General features: G+C 44.4%; 1 non-coding gene across 1 annotated transcript; it reads left to right on the top strand.

The window, feature by feature from the left end:
• Window positions 1-12,033: 12,033 nt before the first annotated feature.
• Window positions 12,034-12,139, top strand: LOC140820341 (small nucleolar RNA R71). Its single transcript, XR_012115418.1, has one exon. It is a non-coding gene; the product is annotated as a small nucleolar RNA R71 (small nucleolar RNA).
• Window positions 12,140-12,657: the final 518 nt, after the last annotated feature.

Raw genomic sequence — 12,657 nt, 5'->3', positions numbered from 1 at the left:
GCGACCAACAAGTGAACACAAAGCGGCAAAATTTCAAGGTTGTACAACAGGAATTAGGGAGTCAATATCACGAGGTTTCAAACGGCTAAAAAAAAACGGGACGTACACTGATCATTTTCATTATGCACTTGTCATAATTTTTTATCTGACATTCTTCAACGCCTTACATCTCCATATATTTAGCCTTGGGATAGGATTTTATCCCTTTTTGGCTCCCCCCACACCTTACATTCCCTTTTTTCATTCACAACACTATTAATTTTCTTTTTTTTTTGTGCATAATTTTCTCAAGTGTACGCCCTAGGTTTTGAGTATAAGAAACGTTTGTTTATTCGGCTTAGGGATAACTCTTGAGGTATTATTCACAATTGGGACGAAAGTTATTCCGGTGGACTCAAGTGATCTACTCTATTTCATGGCACTGGTCGGTCACGACTGTCAACAAAAATTCACTCAAGTTCGACTTGCATCTCATGTTTTTCCAGTTTCTCCCACAGATTCCTAAACTCGACTGTCGTTTACACTACTAATAACACCCACTATGTGCGCATATGGAAATTTTCAATTCACTGGGGTATTCATAACGAGTGAAAAGACTAAGTAATATGCAGTTCGTTTAACCCAAAATCATCACTGGCTATCAATTTACTAATGTCACCATCAACTGACTAGATGACCCCCTCATACTAAGGGTGTGCAATGTCCCCATTGCACCAAACATACGGAAACACAAAAGCGAACATAGAGATGCAGAACAAAGATAGCAATGCAAAATAAATGACCGAACGAACAATAATACGAAAACACAAATAATGCAGTAGAAAAAAAATGGGAAAGAGAAGGGGAAACAGTAAACTCCCCTGATCAAGGCTCCTCGTCGTCGTGTTCCGGCGGTGGTACTACGGCCGCATCCCCCGGCTGAAGATAGTCGTACTGAAACTGAAAGGGGGGGATGCCCAGAATGGGTGGCCGTATGGTGTTTGGGTCCACGCCACCGTGGAGAAGCATCATGCGCATCATAGAGTCGAGTTGGTCCAAGTGTGTCGTGACGTTCATGTTGATCTGCTCTTGGTGGGCCATGAATGAGAGGGTTTAATCAATTTTATCATTTTGGGTTCGCCTCCGGGGTTGTGGTGGCAGACGGCGTGGGACGGCAGTGCTTGATCCGCCGGCTTCCTCCTCCTGAGGAGGGAATTCACTGATTCGTTTAGCACGTTTCCGCTCGAGGTCGTCCACACAAATAGGCTTCATAGGCTGCAACCACTCCTCATCATCGCGAAATACAACTCCCGCTCTAGCACACAACTCAGAGATGATGGTGGGAAAGAACAAGCCGACATGACTGTTGTGGGCGCTCAGTGTGATTTGCGAATTTATAAGTTTTCCCACATTGATGTCGTATCCCTCGGTCAAAGCATAAAGCAGCACCGCCCGCTCTTACTGTACCTCGCTCTTATGCGAGACCGGCATCATCCTCCGAGCCACAAATAAATACCAAAGGGCAACTCCAGCTTTCAAATATTTCTCGTCAAAACAACTTGGCAAGCCGCCCATTGGTTTCCACATCGCGCCCGGATGGCACAATGTTGCGAGAATAGTATCATAATTTGGGTTGGCGACTAATGTCTGGAAGCGAGAGTCGTCAACTTCCGCTGTCTCTAACAGTGCATTGATCGTAACCGAGTCATACGGTACATGTCTACCCCTAACAAACACCATACCATCTATCCTCTCCGCCGCATTGGCATAGAATTCGCGAACCACTGAGAATACCGCCGCCTTAGGTTGATTACCGAATTGTTCCCATTCACGCCTTTCCAAATCGACAATAATATCCAAGTGTCGATCCTCAAACTGTCTCCGGACTCCCGTCTCGGCTATAGGGTTTCGGTGAATTTTGGCATGTTCGTATCTAGCCCTAGCCTCCATACTAACAAAACGATGTCTATCAAAGGCGGAAGATGAAGTAGAGGAGCCGGGGTTACCTCTTTGTTTCTTGGGAGCCATGGTGTGTGAAGATGGAGATGGGATCCAGAGTTGTAGAGGGAAAACTCTTCCTTCCTAATGAAGATGAGGAGCCGAGCCGCCTGAATCTTGATGGTTAGGAGTGGATTGACTGCACAATTGGAGAGGGAGCAAGTTAGATTTAGGGATTTGGGTTGGGGGGGGGGGAGCTGCGCAGAATGAGAAGGGGAAATCGCGTTTTAAACGCAGTCGCGCTCGAGCGGTAAAAAATTACCGCTCGAGCGCCAGCCTCTCTGGACTTGTTTTTCGGAAATCATTTTTCGCGTTCGAGCGGTACAAAATTACCGCCCGAGCGCGGAGCTCTCTGGAGGCTTGCGTTTGAAACAAGTTGTCGCGCTCGAGCGGTACAAAATTACCGCCCGAGCGCGGAGCTCTCTGGAGGCTTGCGTTTGAAACAAGTTGTTGCGCTCGAGCGGTACAAAATTACCGCCCCAGCGCCAAGCTCTTTGGAAATTTCTTTGTCGTTTTTTTTTTAATAAAAGAAAATAAAAGATAATGACAAGAAAGAAAATCAAATTAAAATGAAAGAGAAGGGAAAGAAAATAAGTTCTCAATTTACAGTCGAGAGCTAGACTGTCGGCCGGTCTCAGTTTAAATTGTCTTGGAACCAGGTGATTCCAAGTTGTGGCTCAATTGTGCCGCCCATGTAGTGCTTCAGGCGCTGGGCATTGACCGTAAATGTCCCATCCTTCCCATCTTTCAATTCTACAGCTCCCGATGGATAAACGTTCGAGATCACGAATGGACCGGACCATCGCGACTTCAATTTTCCGGGAAACAGTCGCAACCGGGAGTTGTAGAGCAGAACATGTTGTGCTTCTTTGAATTCTCTTTCAATGATCCGCTTATCATGAGCTTTCTTCGTCTTTTCTTTGTATGACATGGCTAGATCATAGGCAAGATTTCGGAACTTTTCTAATTGATCCAATTGAAGCAAACGCTGTTCACCTGCATCAGTAAAATTAAAGTTCAGTGCTTTTGTGGCTCAGTATGCGCGATGCTCTAACTCTAGAGGTAGATGACATGCTTTACCAATCAAAAGCCTATACGGTGTAGTGCCTATAGTTTTTTAAAAGCAGTCCTATATGCCAAAAGAGCATCATCTAACCTCACCGACCAATCTTTCCTACTGACACCTACCACTTTCTCCAAAATTCGCTTTATCTCTCGGTTCGACAATTCCACTTGACCACTCGTCTGGGGGTGATAGGGGGTAGAGATCTTATGTGTGACACCATATTTGCTCAAAAGTTTTTCAAATAGTTTGTTGCAAAAATGCGTGCCACCATCACTAATGATTGCTCGTGGTGTTCCAAATCGGTTAAAAATGTTTTTCTTTAAAAATTTTAGGACCACTTGAGCATCATTAGTGGCGTATGCTTCCGCCTCTACCCACTTTGACACATAATCCACCGCAACCAAGATGCATTTTTTCGTGAACGAACTGGGAAACGGTCCCATGAAGTCTATCCCCCACACATCAAAAACCTCACACTCAATGATATTATTTAAAGGCATTTCATGACGGTTAGAGATGTTACCTGACTGCTGGAATTTATCACAATGTAGCACATAAGAACGAGCATCTTTAAAGAGGGTTGGCCAATAAAAGCCACATTCAAGTACCTTAGATGCCGTCCTTGTTGGTCCGAAATGACCACCTACCTCACTGTCATGGCAATGGTTGAGAATTTGATCGAATTCTTCCTCTGCAACACACCTTATTATCATGGCATCTGCACAAATTTTGAACAAAAACGGTTCCTCCCAAAAATAGTATTTCACGTCAGAAAAGAATTTCTTTCGTTAGTGAAACGATAGGTTTGGTGGAGGTGTGCCTGTGACAAAAGTTAGCGAAATTTGCATACCAAGGACAATTTCTCACCTCAATAGTTGCTCATCAGGGAACCAATCATTGAAGCATGATCGACAGAATCATCACAAATAAATTTTAATCTAGACAAGTGATCTGCTTCCACATTCTCAACACCTTTCTTGCCTTTGATTTCTTAGTCAAACTCTTGCAATAATAAAATCCACCGAAGTAAGCGTGGCTTTGCATCTTTTTTAGCAAGTAAGTATTTAAGGGCAGAATGATCAGTGAATACTATTACTTTGGACAAAACAAGGTATGAATGAAATTTGTCAAGTGCAAATACTATTGCAAGTAATTCCTTTTCAGTTGTTGCATAATTCAATTGAGCCTCATCTAAGGTCTTACTTGCATAGTAAATTGTATGAAATACCTTGTTTTGCCGCTGGCCAAGTACGGCCCCCACTGCAGTGTCACTAGCGTCGCACATGATCTCGAAAGGTAGATCTCAATCCGGTGCTACCAAGACAGGAGCCATCACCAAGCGCTCCTTCAAATTCTCATATGCTTGTAAATAGTCAGAATTGAAATCAAATGGCACATCTTTCATAAGTAAGGAAGAAAGAGGTTTGGTAATTTTTGAAAAATCTTTTATAAAACGCCGATAAAAACCGGCGTGGCCTAGAAAACTTCTAACTCCCTTTATGGACGCCGGAGGTGGTAAGTTCTTGATAACTTCAACTTTCGCCTTATCCACCTCTATTCCGTGCTCCGAAATCTTGTGCCCTAGGACAATTCCCTCTTGTACCATGAAATGACACTTTTCCCAATTTAGTACCAAATTCATCTCCTCACATCTCAACAACACCACCTTCAAGTTCTGCAAACAGTCATCAAAAGAAGGGCCGGAAATAGAGAAGTCATCCATAAAAATTTCAAGAAAAGTTTCTATCATATCATGGAATATAGCGGTCATGCAACGTTGAAATGTGGCAGGGGCATTACAAAGACCAAACGGCATGCGGCGAAAAGCGAAAGTTCCATAAGGACAAGTGAAAGTGGTTTTCTCTTGGTCCTCAGGTACAATGGTGATTTGATTATACACTGAATACCCATCTAGAAAACAATAAAACTCATGATCCGCTAACCTCTCAAGCATTTGATCAATAAAGGGAAGGGGAAAGTGGTCTTTTCGGCTGGCATCATTCAATTTCCTTTAATCAATGCACACACGCCATCCCGTAACAGTCCTGGTGGGTAATAGTTCATTATTATCATTTGTAATCACAGTAATCCCACCCTTTTTTGGCACACACTGAACCAGACTTACCCATGCACTATCAGATATAGGATAGATAATACCTGCATCGAGAAGCTTAATCGTTTTTGCCTTTACTACCTCTTGCATCTTTGGATTCAATCTTCTCTGAGGTTGCACAAGAGGTGAGTACTTGTCTTCCATCAAGATCTTGTGCATCCAGATTGATGGATTGATCCCTTTGATATTCGTCACCTTCCACGCAAATGCACCCTTGTGCGCTTTCAGAACCTCCAACAGTTTGTCTTCCATCACATCTGTCAAAGCAGCAGAAATAATGACAGGTAAAGTGTTATTCTCACCTAAGTAAACGTACTTGAGGTGTGGAGGCAACGGCTTTAGCTCTAGTGTTGGTGGCTCCTCGATGCTTGACCTTTGAGGGGTCAAATCTCTTCATTCTTCAAGATCCTCCAGTCACATCCTCATTGGCTTTCTCCATGGATGGTTGGCATTAAAGTGTGCCACTATTTCAGCTTTTTCTTCATCCAATTCCTCTTTTCCCAATTCAGTAGTGATAGTGGCTTCCAAAGGGTGCCTAAGAGCATCCTGCACATAGTGAGACACAAGAGAGTCAAAGGCATCAATTCTAAAACAACTTTCAGAGTGCAGTGTGTGCTTAAGTGCATTAAAAACATCAAAAGTATTCTCTTCCTCGCCCACTCTCAATCTCAACTTCCCTTCTTGCACATCAATCAGTGCCTTGCCAGTTGCAAGGAACGGTCTCCCCAAAATTAGAGGCATCTCTGTATCCTCCTCCATGTCGAGAACCACGAAATCCGTAGGAAAAATGAACTTGTCCACTTTCACTAGCACATCCTCAATCACTCCGCGGGGGTACTTGACAGATCTGTCAGCCAGTTGCAAGGACATCCTCGTCGGCTTAGGCTCTCCCAACCCAAGTTTCCTAAACACAGAAAATGGCATAAGATTAATACTTGCACCAAGATCGCATAACGCTTTATGAAAAAAACATCATCAATCATGCAAGGAATAGAGAAACTCCCTGGGTCTTTTAGTTTCGGTGGGATTTTGTTTTGCACCAAAGCGGAGCAATTTTCAGTTAAGTTCACTGTCATGTGATCCTCCAACTTCCTCTTATTAGCTAAAATGTCCTTCAAAAATTTAGCATAACTTGGCATTTGCATTAAAGCAACGGCGAAGGGAATATTGATATGCAATTTTTTAAATACCTCAAGAAATTTACCAAATTGTGCATCTAGTTTCGCTTTTTTCAATGCTGCAGGAAAATGAGGAGGTATAAAAATTTTAGGTTGTGCAGTGGGTGCTGGTGTAGAGTTAGAAGACTTACCTTTAGATGTCTCAGTCAGTTCATCCGGTATTTGAATTTTTTCTTTTCCCTTTGACTCCAAAATTTTCCCACTCTTCAACTCAATGGCCTTCACTTGCTCTTTTGGATTAGTCTCGGTATTACTTGGCAAGGTGCCCGTGTAGTGACCCGTTCCAGAATCACCTACTAAGCAAGAACTAAGCATGCAATTAACCTAATTAACAACAATCAGAGATAATTGCGGAAACAGTCATCAAATAATGGTTATACAACCCAATCGAAGTCTAGAATAACTCAAACTAAAATATCCAGTACAACCATATCGAAACAAAATAGTACCGATAAACTTAACCAACCAGCTACTCAACGTCCTCCTCCTGCTCCTCCTGAGCTGTCCAACCTGAGGCCTGCCCCGTGGGAATGGGGTGTCCAAGATAAACAAAACCGAGGACGTGAGCGATAAGAACGCCCAGTACAAAAGCATGAGTATACAAACCTATATGAAATGCACATGCTATGATATGATACCAGGGTAGTCAAGAAACAGGAGTAACAAAGGATCTCAAAATGCTCAGTCTAGAGGCGCCAAGTGGATAGTGCCGCGCGGTACTCCTCTGGGTCACTGCATCCACTACAAGAACAGACGTGGACCTAAAATGTCCCGGATCACCGAAGCCCTCCCGACCCGTCGGCCACTGTGTACTCTCGGTGTCCATGCGTCCACAAGACAAGACAGGGCTGAGCGGCCCCACAAGATATAGCTTATCTCGAAAGAGATACAGCTCAACAGTAAAGGCTATCTCGAAGGAGATACGGCTCAACATGAAATGCAACGTGCAGTAATAAACGTGACATAATAGCATGCATCATATGACATATATCAATGCACCACATAATCATGCAACACATATAAGAATGTATACTCAACCAGGATATCTCGGATAGTACTTTCGTACCTCTATCACAGCAAGCCTAGCCTTACGCAACACCGCTAATCAGGTCTAGAACAAGCCTACGCATCAAAAGCATACCCAATGAACAATGCTACCATGCTCGACTAGCAAAACCAGTACTACCAAAGGTTTAGGGTTTACCTTCGTCCGTCGACAGCCCTTTGATGTCGATTGCCTCGAAATTCAGGCGTCGCTACGCTACCACTCCTGGCAGCTCTTGGCTAACGCTCGACTGACAAACTAACCCTAGAAACCTTCCAAACCTCTCAAATAGGAGACACAACTCAAGAAATGACAATCCAAAATGAGGAAATCCGAGCACTATTTATAGGCTATGTTCGGATCCACCGAACATACTTCGGAACGTCCGAACTCCTACGTGTCCACCGACTCTTGACACCTCATGATTGGATCCACCGAACCTACACTTCGGACCTTCCGAACTTGCACGTGTCCAGCTGCTCTTGACACCTCATGATCGGATCCACCGAACCCACTTCGGATCGTCCGAAGTCTTCGGTGCTTCCGAACCATCTTCGGTCCGTCCGATCATGACCACGGTCAAAGTTACACATTAAACCTTCTTAATCACCATTAATCCGTTAATTACCCAATTTAGAATTCGGGCTACTACATTCTCCCCCCCTTAAAAGATTTCGTCCTCGAAATCAAGCTTAGAGGATGAACAAAATGAAACAACAACATAATCTCAAAATACTCGGTTCATCAAATCCATGAACACCGCTGGCGCATTCGTCAATCCGAATGGCATAACTAGAAACTCGTAATGCCCATATCGAGTACGAAATGCAGTCTTGGAAATATCATCTAGACCAACAATACCTGTGGACGAATCAATCGCATGAGGTAGCCTTCCCCGCCCGACTCTAAAGCACGACAGGCTTTCAGAGCAGAAACCACTGGCATCGGAGGTCGCGCTCCCTCACCATAGAAAAACCAACTAGAGCTCTCAGTCGTACGAAACTGAACAAGCTTCTGGTAACAATCCCCATTAGCTCGGTAGGTAGTCAAAATGTCTATACCCAAAATACAATCAAAATCTTCCATCTCCAGGATCATAAGATTCGCAGTCAACTCGTTACCCTCAAAATCTAAGGGACAACCCATCACTAGACGCTTAGCTAACACCGAATGACCCATCGGGGTAGAAACAGAAAGAATGACGTCTAGGGAAACAAACGGTAACTTATGACGCTTAACAAATCGTGCAGAAATGAATGAATGAAATGCTCTGGTATCAATAAGAACAAAAGCAGGAATACCGCATAAACGAAAAGTACCTGACTCTCCCTGTCTAATCTGCAGTCTGATCCTGGTTCAGCGCAAAAACCTGACCTTGGGCACGAGGTCGAAGATTCGAACTACCCACTGCCTGACCCTGCCTCCTCTGCTGAACAGTCGCCTGAGATCCGGAACCAGATCCTGCTCCACCTCGCAACTGAGGACAATTCTTCTTGATATGCCCCATCTCTCCGCACTGAAAACAAGCTCCCGCGGCTGATCGGCACTGCTCCGATGGATGGTTCTTCCCACAATGCACACAAGCATCCTTCTTCTCACCAAAGCGGAAAACACCGCTAGACCGTGATCCAGATCCAGAAGAAGAAGAACCAGATTTCTTGAACGACTGAGATCGAGGACTCAAAGTACTCGGAGGTCTAGAAGAAAGAATAGCCCTACCACGCTGGAGACTGATCTCTGCCTGGCGACACCGGTTCACTAACCCATCGTACGAAGTAGGATTATCACAGACAGTGACTCGGTCAAAGATCTCCTGGTTAAGACCCTGAAGGAAATGGTCATACTTGGCCTCAGAACTGCCACTGATATGAGGAGCGAAGGGTAACAACTCGAAGAATTTCTGCTGATACTCATCAACAGACATACTCCCCTGCTTAAGGTTCAGGAGCTCAATCGTCTTCGCCTGGCGAAGGGCTGGAGGAAAATACAGCTGCATGAAAGCCGCACGGAAATCGGCCCAAGTCACCCTACCCTGGGACTGGATTATCGGCGGAAGTCGATCGCCACCACTTGCGAGCACGGCCCAAGTCACCCTACCCTGGGACTGGATTATCGGCAGAAGTCGATCGCCACCACTTGCGAGCACGGCCCTCAAGAAGAAAACTAAGGGTCTCTATCTTCTGCTCCTCGGTGCACTGGAATGCACGGAAACAACTCTCCATGCGCTCTAACCAATCCTCAGCATCATCGGGAGTCTCACCGCCAACTAAAGGCTTAGGCCCCATCTGAAGAAAACGATGCAACTCAAAACGCCTAGGACCATCCCGACGATGACGATGTTCACGGTCACGATGACGCCTACTATCGTCCTGATCACCCCAACGACCTACACTCCCCTGACTACTCTCGTCACCAAAGTGGTCAGCCATCGCTACAACATAGAAGGGGGAAAAATGGTAAAATGGTCAACAAAAATCCCAAAACAGAATTCTATATCCCAAAATCGTAAGCATGCTCTGATACCATAAATGTAGTGACCCGTTCCAGAATCACCTACTAAGCAAGAACTAAGCATGCAATTAACCTAATTAACAACAATCAGAGATAATTGCGGAAACAGTCATCAAATAATGGTTATACAACCCAATCGAAGTCTAGAATAACTCAAACTAAAATATCCAGTACAACCATATCGAAACAAAATAGTAACGATAAACTTAACCAACCAGCTACTCAACGTCCTCCTCCTGCTCCTCCTGAGCTGTCCAACCTGAGGCCTGCCCCGTGGGAATGGGGTGTCCAAGATAAACAAAACCGAGGACGTGAGCGATAAGAACGCCCAGTACAAAAGCATGAGTATAAAAACCTATATGAAATGCACATGCTATGATATGATACCAGGGTAGTCAAGAAACAGGAGTAACAAAGGATCTCAAAATGCTCAGTCTAGAGGCGTCAAGTGGATAGTGCCGCGCGGTACTCCTCTGGGTCACTGCATCCACTACAAGAACAGATGTGGACCTAAAATGTCCCGGATCACCGAAGCCCTCCCGACCCGTCGGCCACTGTGTACTCTCGGTGTCCATGCGTCCACAAGACAAGACAGGGCTGAGCGGCCCCACAAGATATAGCTTATCTCGAAAGAGATACAGCTCAACAGTAAAGGCTATCTCGAAGGAGATACGGCTCAACATGAAATGCAACGTGCAGTAATAAACGTGACATAATAGCATGCATCATATGACATATATCAATGCACCACATAATCATGCAACACATATAAGAATGTATACTCAACCAGGATATCTCGGATAGTACTTTCGTACCTCTATCACAGCAAGCCTAGCCTTACGCAACACCGCTAATCAGGTCTAGAACAAGCCTACGCATCAAAAGCATACCCAATGAACAATGCTACCATGCTCGACTAGCAAAACCAGTACTACCAAAGGTTTAGGGTTTACCTTCGTCCGTCGACAGCCCTTTGATGTCGATTGCCTCGAAATTCAGGCGTCGCTACGCTACCACTCCTGGCAGCTCTTGGCTAACGCTCGACTGACAAACTAACCCTAGAAACCTTCCAAACCTCTCAAATAGGAGACACAACTCAAGAAATGACAATCCAAAATGAGGAAATCCGAGCACTATTTATAGGCTATGTTCGGATCCACCGAACATACTTCGGAACGTCCGAACTCCTACGTGTCCACCGACTCTTGACACCTCATGATCGGATCCACCGAACCTACACTTCGGACCTTCCGAACTTGCACGTGTCCAGCTGCTCTTGACACCTCATGATCGGATCCACCGAACCCACTTCGGATCGTCCGAACTCTTCGGTGCTTCCGAACCATCTTCGGTCCGTCCGATCATGACCACGGTCAAAGTTACACATTAAACCTTCTTAATCACCATTAATCCGTTAATTACCCAATTTAGAATTCGGGTTACTACAGCCCGGCTCTCTACTTGCTATCATCTTTGCAAACTGTCCAATTAGATTCTCGAGCCCTTTTATCGATGCATCTTGGTTTTGAAGTCTAGTTTCAGTGGATGAAATAAATTTAGACATCATTTGCTCCAAGTTGGACTTTTCTTCTCTAGGAGGATCGGATCTGTACATCGGTTGTTTCTCATATTGTTGTCCTCCTTGCGGTCTATTCTGACTGTTTTGACCTCCCCATGAGAAGTTGGGATGTTGCCTCCACCCAGGATTGTATGTGTTCGAATAAGGGTAATTCCTTGGGCGGTTTTGGACTCCCACTTGATTCACCGGTGCCTCATTTTGCACATAGAATGGATTGTCATCTTGACAGTCCTTCGCATAGTGTTCCCCTCCACACTTTTTACAGAATATCTCTTGAAGACGCATCGACGTGCCACCCACATTCAAGCTGTCTAGTTTCCTGTTTAAAACATCAAGTTGTGCAGTAATAGCAGAAAAATCAGTTATCTGGTGAACTGCTGCACTCTTCCGCTGGTTGTTTCTTTCATATTGAGGATGATAGCTGCTAGCAGCCATTTCCTCCAACAACTCATATCCTTCTTCCGCAGTCTTCCTCAACAAGTTTCCACATGCAGCATCATCTATCATAGTACGATTAGGAGTAAGTAAACCATAATAAAAGGTTGAAAAACTAACCCAATTGGCAACTCGTGATGTGGGCATCTTCTTAGTAGATCCTTGAAGGGTTCTCATGCCTCATATAAAGATTCCTGATCGAATTGAGAAAATGTTGTAATGTCTGCCCGCAGCTTCATGGTCTTGGAGGGAGGGAAGTATTTGATAAGAAATGCTTTCGCCATGTCCTCCAATGTAGCGATCGAACCTACAGGCAAACAATTTAACCACGCTTTAGCTTTATCACGTAAGGAGAAATGAAACAAACGCAACCTAACAGCATCATCAGAAACTCCATTGAATTTAAAAGTATCGCAAATTTCAAGAAAATCCGTGATGTGAGTGTTTGGGTCATCTAATGCAGTTCCTCCAAATTGGACTGTGTTCTGAATCATCTGGATTATGGGTGGCTTGATTTCAAAGTGATTTGCCCGCACGATAGGCCTCACAATTCATTGATACACCGACAATACACCGAACATGTAAAATGAATTTGTTGAGTAAAATTCAATGAGAAACGAATTTGTTGGGAATATCGGTTCACCTACCCCTCTTTAATTAATTAATTCGTTCGATAGTGATTATATGCTTCCGACAAGATTTCTTATTCAATTGTACACACTCTCTCGAGCTATGCTAAACTAATTCGACTCA

The sequence above is a fragment of the Primulina eburnea genome, chromosome 18 (genome assembly GCF_022965805.1).
Source record: "Primulina eburnea isolate SZY01 chromosome 18, ASM2296580v1, whole genome shotgun sequence".
In the NCBI taxonomy this organism is placed as follows: Eukaryota; Viridiplantae; Streptophyta; class Magnoliopsida; order Lamiales; family Gesneriaceae; genus Primulina; species Primulina eburnea.
Note: the sequence above shows the minus strand (reverse complement) of the source record. Positions and strands in the feature narration are given on the sequence as shown.